The sequence below is a fragment of the Melozone crissalis genome, unplaced genomic scaffold (assembly GCF_028551555.1).
Source record: "Melozone crissalis strain CALT ecotype California unplaced genomic scaffold, PUWL_Pcris_2 ptg000016l_1, whole genome shotgun sequence".
In the NCBI taxonomy this organism is placed as follows: domain Eukaryota; kingdom Metazoa; phylum Chordata; class Aves; order Passeriformes; family Passerellidae; genus Melozone; species Melozone crissalis.
The window spans coordinates 12662689-12689128 of record NW_026535794.1 but is presented as its reverse complement, the minus strand read 5'-3'; positions in this window follow the sequence as shown (position 1 = coordinate 12689128).

Here is a 26440-nt window from a genome sequence, read left to right as displayed (position 1 = left end):
TTGCTGCATCTACTGCTTCTCATAAAGTTGTTTGCAGCAAAAGAACATTGAATCACTCAGAGTGATGCATTGGGACATCTGGATCACAATACTGCTGAGTATAGGATGGTATTATCCATTTTTCCCATGTATTTAAGTACCTTTGGAACACCCTTCAGCCCAGTATCCCTATGTTCATTGCCCTTTCTGTGGGTGCAGCTCACCCTGGGCAGGTCTGTGTCAGAATGCACTCCTGTGGCTGTGCCTGGGCAGGAGAGTGCAGGGTGGGCTGAATGCCTTAGCTCCAGGCTGGTTTGGGAATCCCTGCACTTCACAGTCAGCATTGCCATGGATCTTCTGTGTTCCATCCTCTCTTTGTACAGGTGGTGCGCCACAGGGATTCAAATATCCCTATTTTCTCTTTCTCTGGGTCATCCCATTTCCCTGTTATCTTTGTTAATTGAGCTCTGGCTTCACATTTGTTTTGAAAATGGTGAACTGAAGGCCAGAGAGGCGAAATGAATTGCCCAAGGGCACATAGGAATTCTGTGGCAAAGTCATGGAGACATTAAAGCACATTAATTATTGAAGTAACCTGTTATTTAAATGGGGGTTGTGCACAGAAGCATGTGGAGTGCAGAGCAGTGGAAATTTGAGTTAATCTATCAGCACAAAGCAGTGCATTATGTTCTCACCAGCTCATTTTCCAGTTTGACTTCAGTTTGTTGGCTCTGTGTGGTGGCCAAGCTGATACACCTTGGTCCAGAAGGACTCGTGAGCTGGGCCCAGAGCCATGTGAGCTGTGGCCGCAGCCTTGCTGCCTGATGAGCAGCTGCTCTTGTGCCCTCTAACCAGGCTTGGATACAGCTCCTGTTTCAGTGTGCTGCCATGGACAGAGGAGCTTGGCTCTCTATATCTGACTTTGGGAAGATGTGCTATCTGTACTCTCTTCCTTGGCTGTGAATTTTGGATTTATATGATGGGAGAGGTACACTAGGTTCTGTCTACCTCACCCATTCAGTGTCTGTGTGGCTGCTTTCTCTTGGGACTCTCTCCTTTAAGTACCCTAATGCAGAAGGGCAGGCACATCACTTTCTGTATTCCTGAATCTGACTGAGAACTATTCATGGCCTTATTTATAATTGACAACCTACTGTAATTACATTTATAAATCAACATTATATTTTCCAAGCAACATTAATGGAAGAAAAGGTAATAAGAATATCAGCTGTCTTAATGCTGAAGCTATGGGATTATCCTTATGTAGTGACGGTTCCTTAGAAAAGAGAAGTTATACACAGTCCCCTGACTGCATATATATATATGTATATGTGTATACATATATATATATGTGTGTGTGTGTATATATGTATATATGTATATATATATATATGTGTATATGTGTATGTGTATGTGTATGTGTGTATGTATATGTATATGTATATGTATATGTATAATATATCCTGTGGTCTGGCATTTCTTTGGCAACTGCCCACAGTTTAACTCCCAATAGCCTAAGAGCAGTGTCTAGGAAAGAAAAGCATCAATTTTGCCATAGCAGTGCTTGCAAAGTCACCTGGGTTAGCCACAACTTCAGGGGCTCCTGAGGGCAAATGCCTTCCCATCCAGCTCAGAGCCACACAGCCCCGCAGAGCTGCTGTCACAGAGGCCAGGGAACCCAGTGTGGCAGAGCCTCTGTGTCACAGCTCCAGCCTTTGGGATGGCTCTTCCCTGCTGCTGGTCCTCACTGAGGGCTCCTGTGCAGAGCCAGGGAGGAGCAGAGATGGGTCAGCAGCAGAAGGACCTTCAGCCAACCCTTGCTGGTGGAGAATAGAAAATCCTTGTCTCCTCAGGGAGAGCTGAGCTTCACAAGCAGATGAGAGCCTTCGGATCAGCACTCACATTTGCTTTTGTTCTCAGGACCTACTACATAGAACAGGTGCTTGTTAATCATTCAAATTAATACAAATGCTGTGAAACAAAGGTTCTTTTGCTGAACCTCTACCAAACATGCACTTCCATAAAAGAAGTTGTATCATTAGTTTCTGTTGCAGTACCACCATTTGTTGTGTCTGCATTTCGTTATAAAAACAGGCAAATACAGCATTTTGTTTCCTTAGCTCTCCCTAACTGAAAAGCTCACACTCATGTTTATCTCCTCAGACAGTCTTGCTTTGTGACTGCCTGTTGTTTGAGGTGAAGAAAAACCTGACTGCCTCTCAGAGCACCATCATTTAATCTTTCTCAGAAAGCTTCTGCAGTGCCTTAATTTGAGGATTATACCTAAAGGCTCTATTAAAATTATCACTGAATGGAATCAAAAGGAGTTGTGTCTGACACAGCTCCAAAATTAAAAAAAACCAAACTGAAATAAACCCTAAATATTGTTTTCCCAAAAATAATCAACAGCCGAGCACAAAAGCTACTTTTATCTTGCTTGTGTGTGGTGTGATGGATAGTTCTATAGAGAGTTATATGATGGGAAAACAGAAGGAGGTTTTTATTGTGTAGAAGAAGAGGGGTGGAAAAAAAATGAAGGGAATCAGAGTATGCAATGGCATCAGCATACTAAGGTTCCTCAGTTTTACATAGGATTATAAATCCTGAAAGGTGACTTAACTTATATTCAGAGCCAGTTTTATAATCAGCAGAAATATTGAAGCTATTAAATGGAGATGATTGGTAAGGCACCACCCAGATCTAGACAGGGGGTTAATTTCCTTCTGAAGCGTGACAGAATTGTGCCATTATTCCTAGTTTACATCACTTTCAAAGAGAGACAGTTTATGATATCCAGGTCACTGAATTTGGTTTGAATTCATCTCCAGCTTGTAGATTATTGTGAAGGGACATGTTAAAAGAGATATTTGGTTAAATATCATCCTCACTAGCCCGTGCAAAATGCAAATCCTGCACTGCTCCTGCAACCAGCAGTCAGACTATCCTTTCCTACTTCTTGTCAGCTAGCAATAAAACACCAGATGGTGTCCTTCCAGAAATAAATTCATTATAGTTTCATTTTGGGTTTTCTTAAAGAATTTAGAGACAGAACTTCAGCTAATGCAAATCAACACGGTGCCGCTGAAGTCAAAGCTGTGACATTTTATACCATCTGAGTATTACAAGCTAATATTTTTAACTTTTTGGAAGGAATACCATATCCTTTCTCCTCACATTTAGCAAGTTTCATTGCACAGTTTGTGCTGGCCACCTTAGCCGGGATTCATGGCTGGTGTTCCTCATTATACAGCAATTCACAGGCCATGTCGTTTTGTGTATTGGATTAGACTAAGTCACTGTTAAGACTCCTGTAACCATTATCATTTAATGTCCTTGTTTATCACCATCTGAGACGCTAGGATACCCATTAGCTTCCTCTGGTGACACACACGACTATTCACAAAAGAATATTTTAAGTGCCTCTGGCATCTGAATAACCTTGTGATGCTTATGGTTCTGTGTGTGTTTAGTTTTCCCTAATTTCAAATATCAAATGAGGACAGAAGTCTTCAATTGTATCCTTAACCTAGGCAGACAAATAATTCTAATAATAAAGCATCTTAAAAGAAGCCTTGAGCATTCCTCAGATAAATCAATTAAGACTCCTTTCAGAATTGTTATTATGCTCTAGCAATTAGTCATTGTTTAGTCAAGCTGCGCATACTTATCTCTTTTTTATATCACTCCTTCCAGCCTCACAATAACTTTTGTTCTTTTTCTCCCAGCTCCCTTTGGCTTATCTGTGTCCTCCTGGCAGCACTGTGCCCAGAAGTGAGCGTGAATTTCCGTGCAGATGGAAAGCTGCAGAGTTACAAACACCTACAGAGCCACAAAACCACAAAACGGGGAGTCTCTGCCACCCCTTTCCAAAAGTGAATATTAAAATATCTAGACACACATTACTGGCTGTCAGTGCCAGCTGCAAAACGTGCAGGTAATAAAAGCCCAAGGGGAAAAAGGTGATCATTTAATCTGCTTTACCATTTATCATGTGTCCTCACAAGAACACTTTCATCTAGTTTCTCATACCACAGATAAAATTGTTCCACCAACTGCTGCTCCCCCATATGCCTTGCCTTCCAGTCTTGGGGAGCATCAATATGAAAGAGGCTTTTTAGAACTTTTATTTAGCATTGCCAAAATTAACTAACTTGTGTTCTGCAAACAGATGGGGGGTGACCTGGGATTTGGAATTCAGCTGCTTCTCGGGCAAAAAATTCTTTAAAAAATCTCCCAAGAGGAGATGTAGGAAGGAAACAGGTGCTTGCAAGAAAACAGTTGCACTTATTTATCAAAGCCACTAGAAGAAGATCATCAATTTTATTCCTCCCACTTAGTGATAGAACTAAAAAAAAAGAGGGTGATATTGGGTGCCACGGTGACATGTGAGATGACACATTTGTGAGGCTTCACCCAGGGTTTTTAGGAATCAAACCCACCTAGCCCAGTGTGTTATCCTGTACTTAGTCAGCTTGTCTCTTTGCACCTCATGGAAGTGTGCTCTGCCCTGCTGACACAAGCCGCACGTGGCAGCTCCAGTCTGTCCCCATGCATGACCACCCACCCTGGTAGGCTCATGCTCCTGAGCTGTCTCCAGCAGATCTCAGAGCTCTCAGAGCCTCAGGCTGTGCTGGAGGTGGAGGTGATGCTGCAGGGGCAGAGCCTTGGGTTAATGTTGTGTGAGCTCCACACCACGTGCTGGACCACTCTGACAAAATACAGATTTCCACCTTGTTTCAGTTCTCTCACTACCATTAACCTAATGCAACCCTGGGTACTGCTTATTTTCTCTTTTTCAAGCTTTGCTTTACAGTACAAAATTGTATCCCTCTCTGAGTCTTGTGTGATCTTAATACTGCAGATCTTATTTCATCTGAGCACTCCAAACATTGAGCTAAACAGCAGTAACAGTGCCTCTTATTTTAAAAATCTGAGTTAAGCACAGATTTATAGAGCTTTTGGTTACCTGATGAAGGACAGTTCTTCTTCTCCCCAGGTTAGGTTTGCCATATTCACATTGATTCACCCAATATTCATTTACTCTAAAGCTCTGTTTTGCCATCTACAAAGAAGGCTTATTGCACCAAGCATCAAGTTGAAGAGATGTCAGAAGTTAATACAGAAGTAACAGTAAAACACCATCCTTAGAAATGCTACATCATGATTTTTGTGTGAGAAAACACAGTGTGCTAAAAAAAAAGCATCCTTTCCTGCAATGGTTGTTAATTCTTCCTGTATATCTATATCTCGGCCTCTGCTGAGTAAGGCCTTTATCATTTTTTTTTTAAGGGGAAATACACTGAGTGTTTTGTGTTGTTCTGATTTTAACTTTGTTTTTCTGAGAAGGCCTAATTCCATGGAGAATGTTACAGTCTGTATGGGCTCCATTGTACTTCTCATGCACAGAGGCACATTGCAGATCAAAAGCAAGTGAAAATGCTGGGTTTGTTTTAGGTTTCATTTTACAGTCAGGATGGTGAATACATCTGTTTGTGTCACTAACCTAGAATATATCATTTTATGGTTCTCAGAGGTTATTTATAATTGAATTATAGGATATTTCATGATTCTTTGGAATGGTATTTACAGAAGGCAATATGAAGCTCAGTAGTTCACTTGCAACAAAAAATGTGAAGAAAACACCCTATAATTCATTTTAAAGTACCTTTTAGTAATCATATCATTATCCCATATGACAGTGTTGGAAAAGGAAGTATAAATTTTTAAATTATTTGTATTGTGTTTTTTGATCGAGTTTATATACATACAGACTGGCACAGAGTTACAAAGTCTGGGCAGGCTACAATGAGCACAATACTGATTTTTTGGCTTTAGATTTGATCTTGAGTCAGGGCTGGTTTCATACATCAGAGTGCTTCCCTGATGCACATTACAGACAGGAGAGGAGAGGAGAGGAGAGGAGAGGAGAGGAGAGGAGAGGAGAGGAGAGGAGAGGTATCTTTCTCCTGCAACATTTCCAGGCAGGAAGGGAAGTGCAGAGCCTCCTGTAAGCTGGTACAATCCACAGTGGGATGGCAGAGCCATCAAGGGTCACCCCAGAGCCTCCCCATTGCCTGGGGAGGAGAACCCCCACAATTGCCAAGCCCCTGGGCAAACCCATGGCAGCTCAGCTGGTGCAAACAGCCCCAGCCCCATTCCTGCCCTGGGGAGGGGAGATGCTGTGACTGCACACTGGAGGCACCCAGAAACCCCATTCTAGGGCTGGCACCAGAGGGGAGAGCGATAAATCTGCCCAGCCCCCATGAACTGGCCAAGGTTTAAAAGGGTGCTACAGTCTGGGATTTAAGGGTATTTGTAAATTCATCAACAGACTTAAATTTCAGTCTCTGCTCTTTCCCACACACACTGAGAAATGGCTTCAGAGCTAGAAAAAGCAGTCAGCACTTTCTTTCACAAGCCACTGCACAAAATAAATATACAGCAGAAAATGGGTGTAGATGTCTCTCTTACTTGTCTTAACAGGACCAAATGCCAAGAGAGAAACTTTTATTTTCCAATCTGACAACAAAAACACAATCCTGTTCCTAAACAATATAAATAGCCAGAACTGCAACTGATGGCTTTTCCCCCCCCCCCCCCTTTTTGACTTCCTTGTATGTTATTTGCTTTGCCTTGTCCTTTGTTTATCTGGACAATAAATATTCTGCAGCAGGAACAATATATTGTTGTATATTTGTAAAATGCACAGCAAAAAAAGGCCCTTATCTTAACTAAATCCTCAGAAGTATCAGATTGAATTAAATAAATAATGATAGCAAATTAATTCAATTTAGAGGAATTTTTTTTTTACTCCATTTGATCCATTCAAACTGAAGTTATTGACAATGTTTGGTTTTAGCATCAGTGTTTTAGAGGAAACAGGATGAGTGAGCTCACAGAGAAAGCCAAAAAGGAAATAAAGAATGAAATAAAAGAACAGAAAAGAAGAAAGAATGTCCTGTGAGTCATTTCACATAGGAGAGAAAATACTGGAAATATGCAGTCTTGACTTCAGAAAAAGACTGACGTGACCTTTTTAGTCAGGAACTACTATTACAATTGTTTAATTTGAAAATTGTGTGCAAATAATCCACCCTGATTTCTGAGAAATTCTCCACCTTGCACACACTCCTTAGCAAGCATGTGGTGGTGCTCACAGCTGGACAAAATAGCAATTTATGGGTTACAAAGACACACTTCTATCTGAAAAAAGGGCAAATGAGGAGTGTCCAGAGCCTCTCAGAAGGTGCAGAAGGATGACCCTGGCTGTTGCACTATACAAGAAAATTTTTTATTTTCAGATTTTAGCACTGCAGATTATTATTATTAGTAGTATTAGTATTAGTATTTTTGGTGAAAAGTCTGCTTTGTACATCCCACAATGTTTCTAGCAGGAGGGACGGCAGGTTGGATTTCTCAGGGAGTAAAGGCAGGTGCTCAGTGCTCACAGGGCAGCAGTTCTTGGGAAGGGATCTGTGAAAGGTAAATAAGATATTTTAGTGCCAGGAAGCATTTACAATGACCTGGCAAGCTGCAGGCAGCAAGGGGAGTGTTCCACAGGGTGAGCCCATGCAGCAGTGGCACTCTGCCTGCCATCTATTACCTCACCTGACGTGGGGCATGCTCCTGTCACCTCACCTGAAATGTGCACTTTGGGGAGACACTCCCCAGGTCCCAGACCTCACTGCTTGACAGCTGGCAGCTTTAATGGCCTGTGAGATGCATTTACTTAGGAAAAAGGTATTCTCTTCCTGCACGTTAGCTGGCACATAAATCAGCCAAACCTAAAATAGTTGGGAAAATATAATTAATACAAGCTAACCAGCCAAAGTCAAACCTGAATACCATTTTCATTTTAACCTTCTAAGGAGTGTGGAGCCTATAAAAAATAGGTAGAACATTTCTTAACAGTCTGGAAAGCCTTGTTTCCCTTTTTCTGGGAAACACTTTCAAGTTTTGCCTTTCTCTTCTGAAAAGCAAACAAGGAATAAAAGGAACTTGGGGGTTTATTCCCCCTCTTCTTCTCAAAAAGAAAGTCTCTGTTGTTTCTGATTTAACTGGCAAATTTTAAAAGAAAAAATATTTTACTGAGGTCAACAAAATATTCACTTTCTTCAGCACAGAAAAATATTTTCCTAGGGAAAATAGCATCTTGCACAGAGCCTTAAAGATGGTGTTGTTTCTTATTGCCTGTGTTGTTGATTCATAGGACATGAAGGACTATTCTTGGTGAAATGTAGGATATATGAGCAGATCAACCGTGCTGCAGCAGAGTGTGTATTTATTCAAAACACCTCTGATTATTTTATTTGCCATTTATCTGTGCTTTGCTTACGGCCCAGGTGCAGCAGGGAGGTCTGGGGTTGCCCTGATCCATCCCCTGCCACGAACCTGAGCACAGCACAGCACAGGGGAGTGACACCAGCGCAGTCACTGCTGTGCTGCTCCATGCCAGGACAAGCCAGGTCTGTGCCCAGCAGATGGGGCAGAGCCACAGGCAGGCTCTGGGGACAGCGGCCAGTGCAGACAGCAGGGTGGGAGCAGCTGCACCCATGCCCAGGGTGTGAGACTGACCAATGCTCCAGGACACCTCAAACACACCTGAGAGCAGGCTGAGCTGCCCCTTGAAAGCCTTAGCTGTGCGGCAAATAATATCAGGGGCCCCAAGGCGATTAATTATGCTCTGCATTCAGAGGCAAGTGCATTTCCAGCTCTCCTGCGCACAACTGTACCCACATCCCCTTGAATCCAGGCTCTCTAAATCTGGAAATTGGAGGCTGAGAAAATGAATCAGGAGGAGGGAGTAATTAGAGTTGGGATGTCACACTAAATCACAGGCCCTGGTTAGTCAAGCAGCTTGCTTCTGACAGCACCAGTTGGATGCAATGAATAGTGGACAGTGGCAGAGTTTAATATTTTAGCACCTGCTTTATTTTGCATGCAGGAAACCAGCTACTTACTCACATTTAAATAAATCTGCAGTCACAGGCAGCTTTTTCAGGGGGAGAGCTGCCTGCTGCCTGTTAGCTCACACATGGCCACTTTAAACCTCTGCAGAGCCAAAGGGTAAGGTACAAGCAGCACTGACAGAGGAAGGAAAAATGGCATAAACCTTTTGTGCTTTGCAAAACTACTGATGCTTCTATATTTGAACTGGCTTTGAGAATTTTCTGAGGTGAGGGCACTGTTAAAGACTACTTTGTAGATTAAAAATGAGGACATGGAGGAAAAGATGTAATTTAGTCTGAGTAAGGACTAGTCTGGTGGTTAGAACTGTCACCTGAATCAGTGACAGGTTTAATGTTTCTTAGTTTCTGGGGCTCATAACAGAGGACTTTATGGTACACTCTCTGTGCATGTATATGTGCAGTCACACAGAATTCAATATGTAAGTATTTGATGTGTATGGGCATGCAGCAGCTTCACAGAGCAGCATTGAACAAAACAAGAACAGCACAGGTTATTAATCAAAAAGAAAAAACAACACAGTGAGAATATTTTGTTGCTACTGATATGAAAAAGCAAAATAGCCATTTACTTGTAAAGGATCTCATGAATTTTTCCTGTGTGCCCCTCATTGATCTCAGACCTCATTGCCCATCCCTGCAAACCTGGGTGCAGCCCTGCTGATGGATGGTCACTGTGCAGGGACTCCCTGGCCAGGGGCTCCCTGTGTCCTGTGCTGCTGGGCTGGGTGCCAGCATGCACAGTGTCTGTGTGCCAGGCAAGAGCAAAATAACACAAAGATTTCACCAAGGGGTACAAAACACTCTTAGGGAGAGACCCCAGCACCCCCAGGGGAGGAGCCACTCAAGCACAAGGTCTGGAAGGATCCCCTGGAGCTCGAGAAGTTGCTCTGCACCATAAATGCCACTTATAACAATGATGGGTTTCTGTTCCTACTGCTGGATAACTATTTGGTTTTCACAAATAAAAAAAAAAAGAAAAAAAGAAAAAAAAAGATTTTTTAATTACAACTGGATTTTAACTACTCTTCAGATTTCTAGCAAGCAATCAACAGGAATCTAGGTTTTATGATTATTCCACTGTTTCCTTCACTAGACCTGTGAAATAGGATGTTGAGTGAGCCTTGATTTCATCTAGGAGTGTGTAAATAACTGACTTCTTTGGCAATGAAATTGAGCTTTAAATTATTAAATATTTTTTGTTGTTATCAATATGACTAAAAATCCAATAAGTGTTGAATGTTAGCATTATCAACGTTAGATATTGTCTAACTAAATATGGTATGATCAATATTATTGGCTATATTGTAGAGATTGATCCAACTGATTGTTTCTGGCTTCTATTAAAAAAAAAGGAAAAATAATGAAAATAGAGGAAAATGTTAAGACTACAATTAAAAGCCATAATAGAAATACAATTTAAAAATCTCTGTTATCCTAGAAGGGCAGATTTTGGTCTCAGATGCGATGCTGCCATTGAATTCAAGGTACTAGACCCACAGGAGTGGGCTGGAAGATATTTCTGACTGAGCTGTGTAAACAAACTCCAAACTCCATCCAAAATGGGCTGAACTCAGCTCCCAAGGGCTTTGATGGGAGACACATCCATGGGGACAGAGAGACAGGGCACAGTGCAGGGACACAGGGTTCCCTTCCCTACCCTGACACGAGCCTTGCCCCGAGCCCTGCCAACCAAATCCCTCTCCCTGCACGCCTCCTGCGGGGTCTGCAAGCAGGAGCAAGGGCACAGCATCAAGCTGCCCCCAATCCTCCCTCCTCAAATGTTTCAAGAGTTTTTCCCTTCCTAGTGCTGGGTACAGTGAGCCCCTTGAGTTTCACCAGTGCAGAAGCCAGCAGTGACTGCAAGGGATATGATGATGTTAAAAATGTAGGTTATATATAGTGAGGCTGCTCAGGAGGCCTAAATATAGTCCTTTTTAAATATTTTTGGTTTCTTTCCATTATCCCTGGCATTCCAAAGTAGAAGAATATCAGTGATGCGCTGCGATACTAAAATAATAATGAAATTGTGAATTCATCTTCTTTGTCTTCATCATCCAGGGCAGAATGTCCTCACAATGTACTTAGAAGTTAATTTAGGTCCCAGGTGCACTTGGCTGCTGGTGCAGGTGGGTTTTATTTATGTGAGTGTGGTGATAAAGGGCCCTAACCATCAGTCAGAATTACTGTGATCTATTGAAGAATTTCTTTCAATCTTACCTAATTTTCAAAATCCCTTTTTCTGTTGTTTTGTTTTGGGGTTTTATTTGTGTGTGGGGGTTTTTGTTTTTGTTTTTGTTGTTTGGTTCAGTTTGGTTTGGTTTGGTTTGGTTTGGTTTTTTTCTGTGGCAAAACAATATACCTCCAATAAATATAAACCACATTTTTAGACACCCTAAAATAAACTGAAGACCTCTCAAGCCAGGAATTCAGACAACCTACACAAGAATGTGCCCAAAATCCTCTAGAAAAAATCATAAAGAGAAGCAAAGGAAAGAAGGAAAAAAAAAACAACAGAAAAAGACTGGGGTTTCCCAGGAAACAGAATTTCTGTTTCATGAGAAATTTTGGCATAATGAATATGCATCCTGAAATTGTAGTGGAAAGTGTTAACAGTACACAACCAGGGATATTAAAATAGATACTGATAATCAAGAATTAAAGAATTAAAAGCGCTACATGATTATTAATCAAGTTATTTATCTTAATAGTAATAATAATATATGAGCTATAACATATGACAAAACAGCATTTTCCAGTATTCCTATTTTAAAATAATGTTTCCAATTGTAGTGCTAACAAAGGTACTTTAGTGTTCTCATTTTGTAAGAATAATCTGTCAAAACCCACTGTCTTACACAATGCCTTATTTCAAAACCCCTCTAGATTTTTGATAGAAACCTAAAATTTCACAGGATATCATGTTTTTCCATTCACACTCCTCTTTTTGCAGGTGAAGGACAGATGTGTACACCTCTGAAGCAATTAAACCTTTTCTCTGGGGTTTGGATTGTGCAGGCTGATTCCTGCAGGGCTGCCAGAGCCACACGGGCTCTGCACGGGGAGGATGAGTGCAGAGATATTTTGCAGCATCAATCACTCTGAACCACAAAGGCTGCAGCACCACACCTCAGTGCCACCAAAGCGCTTCCTGGCACCGGGCTGGCTTTTACAGTGACACCTCCAGCTTGTGCTTAGAAGGCAGAGAAGTGCCTGTTACTACATGTCTAGGAACCAAGTGAGAGCTGTTTCTGCCCTTGATGCCAGCTGAAGACAAGTGTGTTCATTCAGCAACAGCAGATTTGTAACCAGTCCTTTTTACCTTGTTCTTCTGTCCACCACCTGCAGAGCTCATTTTCCTTTCCCTTAATTTACTCACTCTTTCTAGTCTTGCTCACCCTGACACAAATCCTTCACCAAAAATGGTTATTTTAAATCTTTCTGCTTAACCTAGCCTTGGTGAGGGTGAGCCTTGCAGTGGTGGCTGTTTGACTTTCCACCTTGGGTGTGGTGCTGGCACAGCATGTTCATCCTGTGGGCGCTGAGCAAAACACTTCACAAACACTGACACAAAACCTTCACCAAAACTGGTTATTTTGCTTAACCAAGCCTTGGTGAGGCTGTGAGCCTAGAAGTGGTGGCTGGTTGACCTTCCACCTTGGGAGTAGTGCTGGCACGTTCATCCCGCGGGCACTGAGCACAACATTTCGCAAACACTGACACAAAACCTTCACCAAAACTGGTTGTTTTGCTTAACCAAGCCTTGGTGAGGCTCTGAGCCTAGCTGTGGTGGCTCTTTGACCTTCCACCTTGGGTGTGGTGCTGGCACAGCACGTTCACCCCGCGGGCGCGGAGCTCCAGCGTCCTTCCCTGTCTTTTGTCACCTTACAGGCGGTTGTGTTAATATGCAGCCCATTACTACCTCACTGATGAGGCAGACTGCTGAGGATCAATATGTCTCTGCATTTGTCAGCCCTGTATACCCCAGAGTTAACTCCTCAGCTCTGCTGCCAGCGCTCGTGTCCCGCTGTGCGATCGCGGGGAATTGTCGATGCCGTGCGCGGCGTGCCCGTGCTCCGGGCTTGGCGGGGCTGCTCTGCAGAACAAGTAAGAAAGATCCAAGTGTCGCATTTGTTTGGCTCCCACTGCTTGAGTAATAGTAGGTGCAGCCAAAACAGCAGAGGACAGCTTGCTTAGGGGGTCACTGCAGCTCAACAGCTCGCCATTGATGTTGTCAGGCAGACTTGGGAAAGATGCCCAAATGCTATCAACTAGAGGACATTGCATTTTAATGAAAGACAAAAAAAAAAAAAAATCAAGATTAAAAAAAGAAGAAAGGTAAACTCCCTAGTCAAACATAATAAACAAAAGAAGAGATCTAATGGCACTTTTTTTTCCCCTTGCTGCTCACTTTTTCATGCCTTTGTCTTGATGCAGTAACTTCAGGGAAAACAGCACTGGGAACAAATAACACCATCTACCACAAAAATTCTTAATTATAGAACAAATCTTTAAGAGACTTGTACATGAAATCCATATAATGAGTTTAATAGGCAGGCAGATGTCTTGAGCAATTCAGATATGAAACCTGTCCAGGCTGAACATATATATGTTTAGCTGATTTTTTTTTTAAAGAATAAAACATGAATTTACCTCTGCATTACCTTGTGATTTCTTTCTGCCCTGTTTGTCTGAAGATAACCTTGTGCAGATATTTTGGGGAAATATGGCAGATATTTCATGCAGCCCCAGGGGTACAAATACACTCTGGCATATCACACTGAATCAGGGCTCCAGATCAGGTGTCTCAGGTGTTTTGTTAAGCAGTAAGGTTGCAAGATCACATGCATTATGCAATCTCATTATTTTAAATGTCTGAACACCAGTCTGGGTCATGGCACACAGAAGTGGCAGTCATTGGTGACAGCAATACGTGTTTCAGATCTCCACATGTGTTTGTAGCAAAGCCTCAGGGCTCAGGGAAACCCACTTTGGAATTTTCTCTGCTGACAAAAGGCTACTTTCCTTTCCCACTTTACCAGCAAGAAATGTTCTGGTGAAATGTAGGAGGCAGAGTAACATTGTTGAAAAAAATCAAATAAGAGTGGGATAAACCAAAACAGTTTCTCGGTCCTCATGTGCAGAGCCCTGAGGATGAGAAGGCAAAGGGAACCACTGATATTTGTTTTGCAAGAGGTGATAAATTTTAAGTTCATCTTGACCAGGCATCCTCACAACCCTGCCCAGCTTGTACTCGTGTCACCCTGCGTGGAGCCTGCTGAACAGATCAGCCTGTGCCTTTTTAAACTGAAACAGGGAGGGTGCTCTGGCATCAGGGGTGCTCCATCCAGCACCACATCCCACCTCTACCTGTGAACCTTAGGGAAAGTGTAAGATGTAACCTGTGTAAAGGCTTCTCATGTCTGTGTGCCTGGGTTTTGGTACATTCATGTCGTAAAGAGACAATGGAGACAGGCTGTGAGGTGGGAATTGCCAGCAGGTCTCCAGCAGTGACTACAGGCAGTGGTGGGCTGGTTCTGCTCGGGGTAAGGCAACAGCCCCCAGTGCAGGGCAGAACTTTGTGCAGGCACAGAGCAATTGCATTCTCACAGCACTGCCCAGGAGCTGATAAACCCCAGCCATGAAAGGAGCAGCTCCCCCTCATGGAGCCCAGCAGCCTGGGAAGCCCTGGATTGCCTGCCCAGGGTGCTTCACTTGAGTAGCCTGCCTTGGAACTCACCCTCCTCTCCTCTGAGCTGCCCCCAGGAGAGTTATGCTGGGGTCTGATGGTTCCCTTAACAGTGACAGTTTATTTAATACAAGCTTCTCACAAACATTCCATTTATTTCAATGAAAACATCAGAGATGTTATTTCTCTCAAATGAAATGAGAATTGAAAAAATCTGGTCCCTTTCAAAATTCATTATGACCAAAGCACTTAACACCTACTAAAGGTCATTTGTTGTCTTCATATTTGGTTTCTTCTCCAATTTAACAATTTCATGCATGGATATGTAAACAGACAGTTTTTTTTCCTCCTACCCTGACTACCCCCAAAATGAGATTATGCCTATTGGTATCAGACAGCAAAACAGGGCTACCCAGATTTTCACTGCTCTGATTCACTGTCTCCACAATAAATGAAGTTTTCCCATTGTTTGCAGAAATTCTTGCTATAATGGCTTCAGTTTCCTTGTTAATTATTATTTTATTAATGATCTTTCAGACAGTTTTTCAAAGAGACTCTAAATCTCTTAGTAAAAGTAATGGGCAGCTACTCACAGGAATAATCCCATTACAATCAGCTGTACCACTGTTTGTCATTTGGAGTGAAGTGCTGCAGCTCTGACCCTTACTGATTTACCACTCTTCATAATTAGTTGCAGTGATTAAAATGCATTTTAGATTACACTGCAGTTTCTCTCACTTGAAAGTTTTTTTTTTTTCTTTTTATTACAGAGGACAAATTCAAGTTCTGAAGGTGAAAATTTGTCCTCCAGTGTAAAACAACAGCAGCGAAGAATAATTCCACAGATAAGGCTTACAAAAGAAATCAGAATCAGAGATGCTTGGGCAAGGGGCAAGAAGTGTTGCTGGGGGTGGAGGGACTGTTTTAGCTGACAGAGACAGCTCATGGAGGAATTGAGCAGAGTAGCTTAATGAAACTGAAAACACTGCACAAAACACTGACAGCAACCCATGGAAATAATGAATCAATCTGTTGCATCTGTATCTAATTAAGAATCATTATAATACAGTCTTTTTCTCTAGTGATCAGGATTAGTGGATACCCCACAGGAAAGAGCTAATAAATAGAGTTTAAAAAAAGAGCTAATAAATACAGTTAAATTCAAGTGCCAGGACATTATGCAGCTTTATCTGGACTGTGATTCTCAAGCACTTTTCTTCAACAACCCCAAATCCAAGTAGTCTCTCTTTGCTGTGAGAGACACAGCTAGGATTTCTTTGTAAGGGTTTTCAAGGCAATGCAGAAAAAAAAAAATAAAAATAAGACAAGCACAAAAAATAAAGACAAAAAAAAGCAGAATGCTTGGATGCTGTGAAAAATTTCTGGCAAGGGCCAGACATTCTACTATCTCTTTGCTACAATTAGAAATGTAGTTTCCATAATTTTTTTCCCCCTTCCACTTCTCTTCTGCCTTTCCTTCTTCTTCCTCCTCCAAAACCCCCCATCAAATTGCTAAGAGCTTTATTTACTTTAAGCCTCTTTGAAGATGTGTTATTCTACCCAAGTGTCTGAATAACCCCTCAGGAGTCAGCATTACTAACTGGTTTCTTACAGCCAGATGACATATACCTTGAGAGTGGAGGGCATTCCCGTATTTTTTTTCCTTCTCTCTGCAGAATATATTTTATTTATTCTTGTTTATTTGGTTTCTGTTTTGTTTTTAGTTCAGAGGGGGATGGAGAAAAACTTGCTGGTTGAGGAAAAGGTGTTGTTATCCCTTTTTTCCTCTTGCCTGTTAGGATGCTTTTCCAACTGTGATAATTTAAATCCCAGGGGGAGCAATCTAGCATAGTTTCTGTGATAAATAAAGGGAGGCTACAGAGTGGAATCTCAAAGCTGTCCCTCACATCTTAGTGGAACTTGAGGTAGAATATTTCAGTGCCCCTGTGAGGCCAGTTCTCGCCCCTGTGCTGGGGGCAGCGCTGGATGGAGACTGGTGCAAGGAGGGGGTGCTGGGAATTGTGCCAGGAAAACACTAAACTGAGCATCATTTGTTGTAGGAGCTCATGGGATGCTCTGCTGTGCCACCACCATGTGCAGTAAAGAGCATTGTTCCTCTAATGGTTCCCTCTCCTGGAACTGCATGTGGATGTTCAGCCCAATTAGTGCAGCAGCTCAAAACAATAAACCCTCCAGAATCTCTGGTGGTGGAAGCATGCTTTTATCTATTTGGTAAATAATTTATTAATCACACTGATGTATCCTCCTTGACAGCAACAGAGCCAGATAAGTGATGGTTCAAAATCAATTTGTCATGGTCCAATGTGCACTCAGTGACCTACTTGGTCTCTTATATAGGTCAAACTTGTACACGATGCTTGGATAGCAGAGGCACTTCTTAAAAAAACATCAACAGCAACAACAAAACTCATGGCACAATCCAGACTGTGGGACCCTGCGCTGGCTCAGGCTCAGACTCAGCAGCACTGCTAGAAAATAGCTTACAGAGAGGTTGAGGACAAGGGGCTCATTAAATGAAGTTTTGGGGTCTCATTCTCTCAAAAATGTCCTATGCTGGGAGGCAGCAACAGTATCAGGGGTAGATCCATACTATCTGACCTCATTCTGTGACCTTGTTGTTGTTAAACTGCCCTCTGTCATTGATAACACCCCCAGCATGCCCCTAGTATTTCTCTGTTTGCCCTGCTTCAGTCTCTAGTTGTCCTACTCTCCCCTACTCAGAGCAGCTTTTTTCTTCAGATGAAAGAAAATTTTCTCCCTTTTCCTCTCTGTAACCCCTGCTGTGGAGCCCATAAGAGTGCCACAGTTTGAAGCCTTGTGTTTCTCAGTGGCCCAGCCAGGTTAAGGAACTACAAAATTTTAAACTGCAGAGAGACAGAAATTGAAAGCTGTGACAGAACTTCTGAGTAGCTGTTTTGCTGGTGGTCCCTTTGTGGCTTGGCAGAACTCTTGGTTGCAATTTGTTGATGGAATTTGTAGCACTATCTTTGTATTTAATTGAGGGCTTTCCACCAGTGAGTCCTGGGTGGTGTAGAGGTGTGAGGTGACATGTTGAATGTGCAGTACTCACACTCCCAAAAATGTCGGGAAGACTTGAAATGGTCTACATGCCGTGTGTCATCCATTTGTCATTAGAAAGACATTTTTCCCAAAATCCTATTGGCAACCACTATTTTAGGAAGGTGACCTAGGCCCTTTTCTTCTGAGGATTTTCACCAAAGCTGTTCTCTGTGGCTGGAGGGAGTTGGGCAACCAGCTGGACTTGTGAGCCTTCCTTGTCTCTTCCCATGCACATAGTAGGTGGTGGGATTAATTTGGGTTTTTTTGTTTGGTTTTGTTTGGGGTTTTTTTTTTTTTTTTTGTGGATTTTGATCTTTTTACATAATGACTTAATTTTTTAATGTATTTTTAAGAAGTCCTTCATGGTGTAGTAGTGTAGAGTGGAGATTTTCCTAAAGCAGGAAACTGAACATACATTCAATTGAACATGTAGGCACCGAATGTGCTGAATAACTTCCATAGGCCACTGCTGTCCTACATTTTACTGGATTCCTTCTGATTTTCTTGAAAGCATGAGAGCAAAAGAGACTTTCTTTTCAATGACAGGTGCACATCTTTTTAAGGAGTTTTCTCCTCATTCCTGCTTCATTCTCCTTCTCCTCATTCCAGGCAGGCACTGCCTCCCTGCAGGGTCACAACCTTCAATGCCCAGCATCAGGTTTCAGAGCTCCTGAAGGGTTGGAACAAGAGAGCGGGTTGGGTTCCAGCTGCACAAGGGAGGGATGGGTGCAAGTGCAAGGGTCCACCCTGAAGTAAGAGCACAGCAGAAATTAGGTCTAAAACTCTGGATTTGTTTGGGGTTTTTGGTTTTTTTCAGATTTTTTTTCAGCTGTTACTAGAGGGAACTATTACGCTCTAATATAAAGGTGGTGAATACAGTCTAGTCTTTCAGTTCTTCTATGTTTTAGTGCTATCACCCCATTCCTGGCACTGATTTTACATTTGTCCAAAAATCTATTTCCTACTTGACAGACACACTGGAAGGCAGCCAGGCTACCAGTGGGGATACCACCACCGCAGACAGGAACTGAAGGGATTGGAAATGAACCCAACAATGAAGGTTTTCAACTTTTGAAAAAACCAGTGTGTACCTGTAAGGATGTCTATAGTCCTAAAACAGGACAGATTTCTTCACATTTTTCCTTCCATTTCACCAGAGGCACAGTAAATTCTAGAAAGTGAGAAGGACCTCTGGAGTCATGGGATGAACTTCTTGTTTGGCCTTGGGAATTCAATAAAACTCCACTCATGCCACCAAGAGTCTCTGCAAGCTGTGTCTCCTCCTGTGCACTCCCTGAAGGGCACCCACAGCCCTGAGTTTTGTACAAATCACAAAATATGCCCTGGAGACAGGATACAAATCTTTTCTAAAACCAGCATCTAAGTAAACAGACAAATCCCAGCAGGCTTTTTTTCAGCACTTTAGAATTGTTTGTGTTTTGTCAGCCTTTAGTAATTTAATTGAAGAGTGATGCAAGACACAGGCCCAGCATGACTAAAAAATAAATTTGGCGGGATATTTTAATGAGATGAATCTTAATGTTTTCCATGGGGTGTCAGCAGCTTCTTAAACCAGTGCAGGGCTTGCAACAAATGGCTTCTTTTGCTGAGAATTCAAAAGATATTCTTTAAAGTCTGTGAACTGCCAGTGAGCTTCAACAGAACAAGTGTTCTCAAGGTGTATTTATGTTGCCTATATAGCACTCCAAAGGATTTCTGCCAGTACACCCCATTACAATGAGTAATGTCTCCTTTAAAAGTGAATGAAGAAGACTTAGATCTTGGTTAATTAAATAATCTTCTCCTTTTTTAAATTATTTACAACAGGAGACTGACACTAACCTTCTAGTTTCCTACCCTGAACTTCAAGACATTATTGTGTTTACCTTGACAAAAGCTGAAGGGTCAAAACATTTGTGTTATCTATCTATCAGGAAATGAAAGGGCAGAGAATATGTAATTAAGCATAGATTAATACTTCCAGAAGATTCATTAAAAAAAAAAAACCCAAACAACTAAAACCAAACCAAACTAAAAAATAGAAGCTGTTTCCTATGTGGTGGGATGGACTGGAAGCCAGTTCTCAGCACAGCATTGATCATGGTGAAGCAGTACCAGGTGAGCTCTCATCTCCTCATTTTTATTTATTGCCCATGGAGGCTGGCAGTTCTCCATGTGGAGCTCTGCTTATGGCAGATTTATCTGTGGTGTGTAAGCAGCACACTGGCATCATGAATGTCCATCTATCAAAAATGCTGAAGCATCCTCTGTGACTGAAGAAGGATGCTTTTGCTGAATGCAGAACAAGGAAGGAGAATGTTAACACTTTGAAAAGAGCAAGCAGCCAGTATTATAGTCTCAAAATCAATTTACGTCAGGCAGGGAAGTGTGACAGGAGGAACAAAGTGCAGAGCAGGGCCAGCTTCTAAGAGTCCACCTAAGTACAAGTCTCCTTGGTGTCTGAACTCCAAAGACAAGAATAAATGCCTCTGTGTCAGTCTGAAGGAATTAGCAATTCTCTTTATCCAGAGCTTGGCTTTTTTTTTTTTTATAATTTGCTTTTTGCTATAACATCTCTTTCTCCTGGCTTTGAATTGGAAAGTCTTAAGGTGACCTATAGTGACTTGGAAAGTATTAAGGTACAATAGTGACTTTGTTGCATTGTCATTTATTGTTTACTATTATAAGTCTAATACTTCAAGTTCTATCTCTGGAATCTATCTTGGTATCATCACAGAAAAAAACCCCATAAAGTAGGGAAATTCTTTCCAAAATAAGTAAATAAATGCACAAATCAGGTTAACTGGAGGTGCCTTTTACTGTTTTTTTTTGTTTGGTTTTTTGTTTTTGCTTTTGTTTTTGTTTTTGTTTGTTTTTGTTTTTGTTTTTTCCCTAAAGAAGAATTTTATAGCTGTCAATTTACACCCTCAGTTGTATCAATAATGTCAATTATTTATTCCCGGTTTATGCTAGACTTTGTCCTCGGGCATCTATGTCTTAAATCTCCCAGCTCTGCAGATGTGCAAAAATAAAGGACAAGAAGCAACTTCTGAGTAACTGCAAGATCAGTAACAGAAAACTGCAAGGGATCAGAGAGAATCTGCATGAAAATGAATACTCTCCAAAGCAATTACTGAAGGCTGCCTTTTGCAAATGGCAGCCAAAATGCACCTTTATATTGATATACAGAGGTCAAGATCACTGTCCACCTCTCTTGACTTCAACTGGAGCTGAAGGTGTTCAACATTTCAAAAAATGAAATTAATGTGTCACAAGCTGGACATTCAGTTACTGACTCTTGCTGCAAGTGTGACTTTATCTTCTGTTCCTTCACTTACCTCACTTTAAAGAAGGATGAATGCTATTCACCTGTCATGCAAATGTTCTGAGGCCTAATTAGTTAATGTGTGTAAATTGCTTTTGAGATTAACAGTGTTAAGTATTATTATTGCTATATTAAAATATGGCCAGCAGCCAATCTTTCCATGTTGATGCAGGGTAATGACAAAGCTGATCAAGTTCAAGATTTTATTGCTACTGATCTGAAACAACAAACAATTTTTGTGCATTTATCCAGGAACAAGTAAAAGCAGACAATATCAATTTAGTCTGAATGTTAGTGAAGAGAGACAGCTGATATTTACTTTAAGGAAGTTTTGCTATCCTAAAACATTACCTCAACTTAAACATGCTGTGTTTTTTTCTTTTAAGAAAAAGGGGTAAATTCACAGTAAGAGATTAGATATTCCTTATTCCTTAGTTGAATTTGCTAGTGTTTTCCTCTGTTAGTGTGGGAATCTATGTGCAATTTACCATACAGAGCAGAAAGTTGCTTCTGTGTGCTGTTTTGTAAGGTGAAATTTCATTCTCTGAAATGTTAAAGAAAACTGAAGGAAAAAATTGACTTCTCAAGGAATCAGTCAATGAATAGAGAACAGAAGAGAAGGTGGTGTAAACTATGAGACACTGGTGTAGCCTTACCTTCCCATTCCTAAATCCTGGTTCCCAGAAAATATAGCAAAGTGTTTTCTGAAATCAACAGCCATGAAGTGCTCCAGGACAATCACACAGATCTGAACTAGGGATGTATTTACAGAACACTTTTTCAGGAGTAGTCCTATATCTTGATCAGTCAACAGACCACAGCCAAAACCCAGATATGCTCAGTGCTCCATTATAAGCAAGAAGGAAAAAACATGATATGATTTCTTCCCATTTATCCAGCTTATCTTGTAAGTGGTAGCTACAGAATCTGTTATATGATTTATTCCACCACTCAGGAACATGGTCACTTGCTAAACGTTTATAGTTTCTGGTGGATTTCATGCATCTGTGAATCTTATGCCTTGATTTAGTTTAGAATTTACTCTTTGTGGACAAGATTTTTTCATTTGCCTTACAAAAAAATCTCAGGCAGAAGTATGATGATAAAGAGGATGCATGAGATTTTTTTTTTTAAAGTTATACTGAATTAGACTGGGGGAAAAAGCTCTTGGGAAATCCAGAATGGGATGGGTTATAATCTGGAAACACACCAAGTAACATTTCTGGTCTTGTACCATGAACACTTGGTCCCAAACATCTGATTTATGCCATATTTATGCCCAAACATCATATTTATGCCTGGATGTGGAAAAGACCTTTAGAACTCTGTAAATGATCAATAAGAACAAAGACCTCTTCTTTTTTTTGCCATTAAATTATCCACTTTCAGATTCTAGACTACAGATAGCAGATTAATTTATCTTCAACAGCAAAACACAAAGTTCAAGCTATTAGAAAATCTTATAGCAGGACTTTAACTCAAGTATTTGGTATTTCATTTCATTTTGCTTTCTCTCTTCTCTCCCTTCTTTTCCCATATTTTCTGATATTTTTTTTGCCACAAAATGTATCAGAATTATAAGGATTACTTACAGCTTCTGATGCTCACTGTCTAAAATTAAACTATACTTGGCAAACCTTTCAGATGTTATGTTTTTTGCTTGCCTGACAGGAAACTGCCAAATTAATCTTGGTTTCTTTAGCCCCTGGGTCACTTCATGAGGTAATTTAAAGTGAAAATAATACATTGATCATCTAATAGAAATTGTTCTGATATTATGAAAAATGACAGCATCAATAGCATATTTCTACCAAAATACAATACTGAAATGGTTTTAACCTTCAGCATCCTATGGAGTCATAAAACTCTTTAGGTTGACTGGACAACCACTCCTGTAAACACTTCAGTTTTCATCAAGTCTTGCAATGCATGAGTGGACTTCATCTCCAGGACAGAAGGTTTAACTGCATTAGAAGGCTGTGGGCCACTCCTGGACTCTGACCTTACACTGTGTAGAGTGGTGTGAGCATCCCACCTCTTTTTCCACAGGAGCTAAAGAGGAAATAAATGTATTTGACCATGTATATGCATATGTATATGTATATGTATATGTATATGTATATGTATATGCATTCACACAGATATGCATGAACAACATTCAGTGGCATTCATGGACCCTTAAATTTAATGAGAACCAGAAAAAAAAGCTAACCAGGAAATTTAATCACACTTTTGCTGCACATTCTTTTGATCAGTTAGTTTTGAAGTTAGTACTGTGGTACTTGTATGCAAAATATTGCTTTATTTGGGCAATGACTGTTAAAATCTTAGTCCAGTGTTTTGGTTGCATTCCACTTAATCTTCAGTACAATTCAAATCTTTGAATCCTATAAATATCATCCTTTGGTGACAGATGTGTTGTTCTGGAACTTAAACAAATAGCCAGATTATCATTTTGTTTCAGTGCTTAGGTCTGTGAGAATAGTTTACAATACAGCTGGCAAATTCAGTATTTCTTCTACATTTTGGTAAAGGTAGGCTGCTGCCCACCAAAGTTTGGTGCCTGACTTGGACAAAGTCTCACAAAACTCTTAAATACCCAACTCCCAGTTGGAATAGCAATATAACAGAATACAGTCCTAAATCCATGGGACAGAAGTGCTTCCTCAGGTCTGCAGGAGGCAGTCCAGCTTTGTTGCTTTAAATCCCTTCTCACACCATTGACCAAAATAGCCGCAATCTTTCTCTACTCTGAAGAGAAACTGCAAGATATGCTAATTATTAACATTTTTCTTTCTGGTACTTGATTTTCCACAGTGTCTGAGTGGTTTTGCACACTCACCTGAGACCTGGGGAGACGCAGAGAATAGACATTGAGGGGAGTTGAATCTACACAACCTTCAAAAGGCCACCAGGGCTGAGCTGTGGGGTGTCCTTAGGGAGAATGTCCCCATCCATCTGATCAAAGCTGGGCCTTTGGTGGATGAGGAAGAACACATTCAGAATGAATACAGGCAAAGACAATCCTGATTCTCACTCATGGCTTTGGTTGCAAAGGCTTGCTCAGCTTTGGTTCCTCTCTCCAGGACTGCTTTTGTTTCTTTCAAGACACAATATAATGTAAAATCCATAGAATTCCAGCAAAACCATTGTTCCAGTTGAGTGTCTCAACACTTAAGTTGAAATCATATTTCCTTTTCCCCTCTCTGCTGGAGCAAAGACTTGTGCCCATCTGTTCACACAACAGAATATCTTCAGGTATAAAGAGCAGTCCTTATCAGGATATCTCATGGATTGTGGTTAGGACATTTTCCAAACAACATGGGTTCAGTTCCATTAAGGCTAGATAATGAAATGCGTCATTATCTAGGTGATAATTCTGTGAGTGTTCTGGCCATGGGATTATTAAACAAAAGGTGAATATCACCATTATTACTATGATGATATTAAATGAAGTTAACCACAGTTGCAATGACAGCTAAGTTTTTGCATTTCTTGGAATTTTTTTTGAGGAATTGAGTGTGTCTCAGCTTAGCCTTCTCATAGGTGTGGTCTTATTGAGGGATAAATATAGCTTTCTGTAGAATATATACAGTTGAAAAAAAAAATAAGAGGATGCTTCTGGCACCTAATGAAATTAGAAATCTTAAAGAGTTAGACACTTCCAGCCTGGTAAACTAAATAACTCTCTGGAATTCCAGATTCACTACAGAGACAGATCCTTTCTTAAAATTTTATTTAAAGTGAATTTATCACTTTTTTGCACACTAGAGTAGTGCAAAGTACCATTGGGGGTTGGTGAACATGATCTTGTCTTTTCAGGCCCAAATATTTCCAGTATGTTCACAGCTTCACCACCTGATTCAAAGAAAAAAAAAATCACAATTAGGCTATCTAGGAATGTAAGAGAAAAAAGATGGAATTGGAAAAATGTTTGCACTTTAAAAAGGGCAAAAATTAACCAAATTATAAAACTCCCACAAACATCTCAATATATAGTATTATAAATTAGTAAACCTACAGACATTAAATTTTGCCTTTGGCTAAGCTAAGCTTTAACATAAAGCAATAGATCTAAAGAGAAATGTAGACAATTATTCATAAACTGTAGGAGACCACTGTCTCAGCATGTTCCTTTTATTCTAATTAATCACTTTCTAAAGAGGCTACATAATTCCTGAGTTGTGTCACTGAGATTGTCCTTACAATAAGTGAAATATTCTTAATAGATCAGGAAGATCTTTTTCTAAACCATAATGATGAAATCATTTGCTTGAATAGGTTTAGCCACATGGTGCCCGTTTCCATTATAATCCGAATAAACTCACCATTCAAATTAAGAACATTCCTGTGGTGATCCCAAGACAAATCAGAATGAAACTCACCTCTGGGAATTTACCTAAGGAAAATAACATTGATGAATCTTTTGTAACATCAGCCATATGCTTCATTGTAATGTATGATTTTTTAAAAAGTATTTTATTGATGTTTTAAACATCAGAAAGTTGTGTTGTTTAAATGTTAAAAAATTTATAGTTATCTCCAAATTTTTCTTGCTACATTATGAAACAGAAATATGTGATCTGAAATTTGAAGGCTATTATGATGCATCACTGTCCTTGTTTTTACAGAAGACTTATCAAAGAAATCATAGATTATCGGCCTGCGGTAGCATTATTCATGGATGTGCAAGGAAATTGACCATCCTGTATCTGCATGTGTTTGCTTGGATTTCAAGCTGACCAGGATAAAGAATAGCTGGGAGCATGAGAGATTATCATTTTCTCAAGGTTATACAGAGCAGGTAGTTCTCCTATTGTTTTGAAATTAATGAAATGGCTCAATGGAGATAACACTTTCAAAAATGGAGTATTTTGGATATATGATTAATAACGATCATAGAACAACTGAGCTGAAAGGGAATGGTTATTTAAAAAATAGAAATAGTTAATGATAAGGAAAGAAAAAAAATTGGTAAGGAAAATATGAAACACTGAATTTTCTTGTACATTATTGCCTTTTTCAAGGCTTAAATATTTTGATAAATTAGCCAACAAACTCAACTGCTCTGAAAACTTCCTAAGCTGTACCTTGTGGCATACACCAAGGGGATACTTCTGCATGCCCTTTTTGGGGATATCTCTCCCCTTTGCCAGCTCTTTGGGCCCAAGCTGGAGAGAGGAGAGAGGTTTGCAGAGCAGGGCAGAGCAGGAGATGTCAGAGTGCAGCACACAGTGTTTCACTCCATTGCAGTGAAAAGGAGAAATCAGAGTTTTTGTACAGTGTCTCTTGGGAAGGTGTAATTCTCTGGTTGTTCTGCTTTCCTCACACAGTTCTTAGGAAAAAAAAAAAAAAAAAGAAAGAAAAAGAGAAAACTGGTTATTCCTGTATGCATTTTGT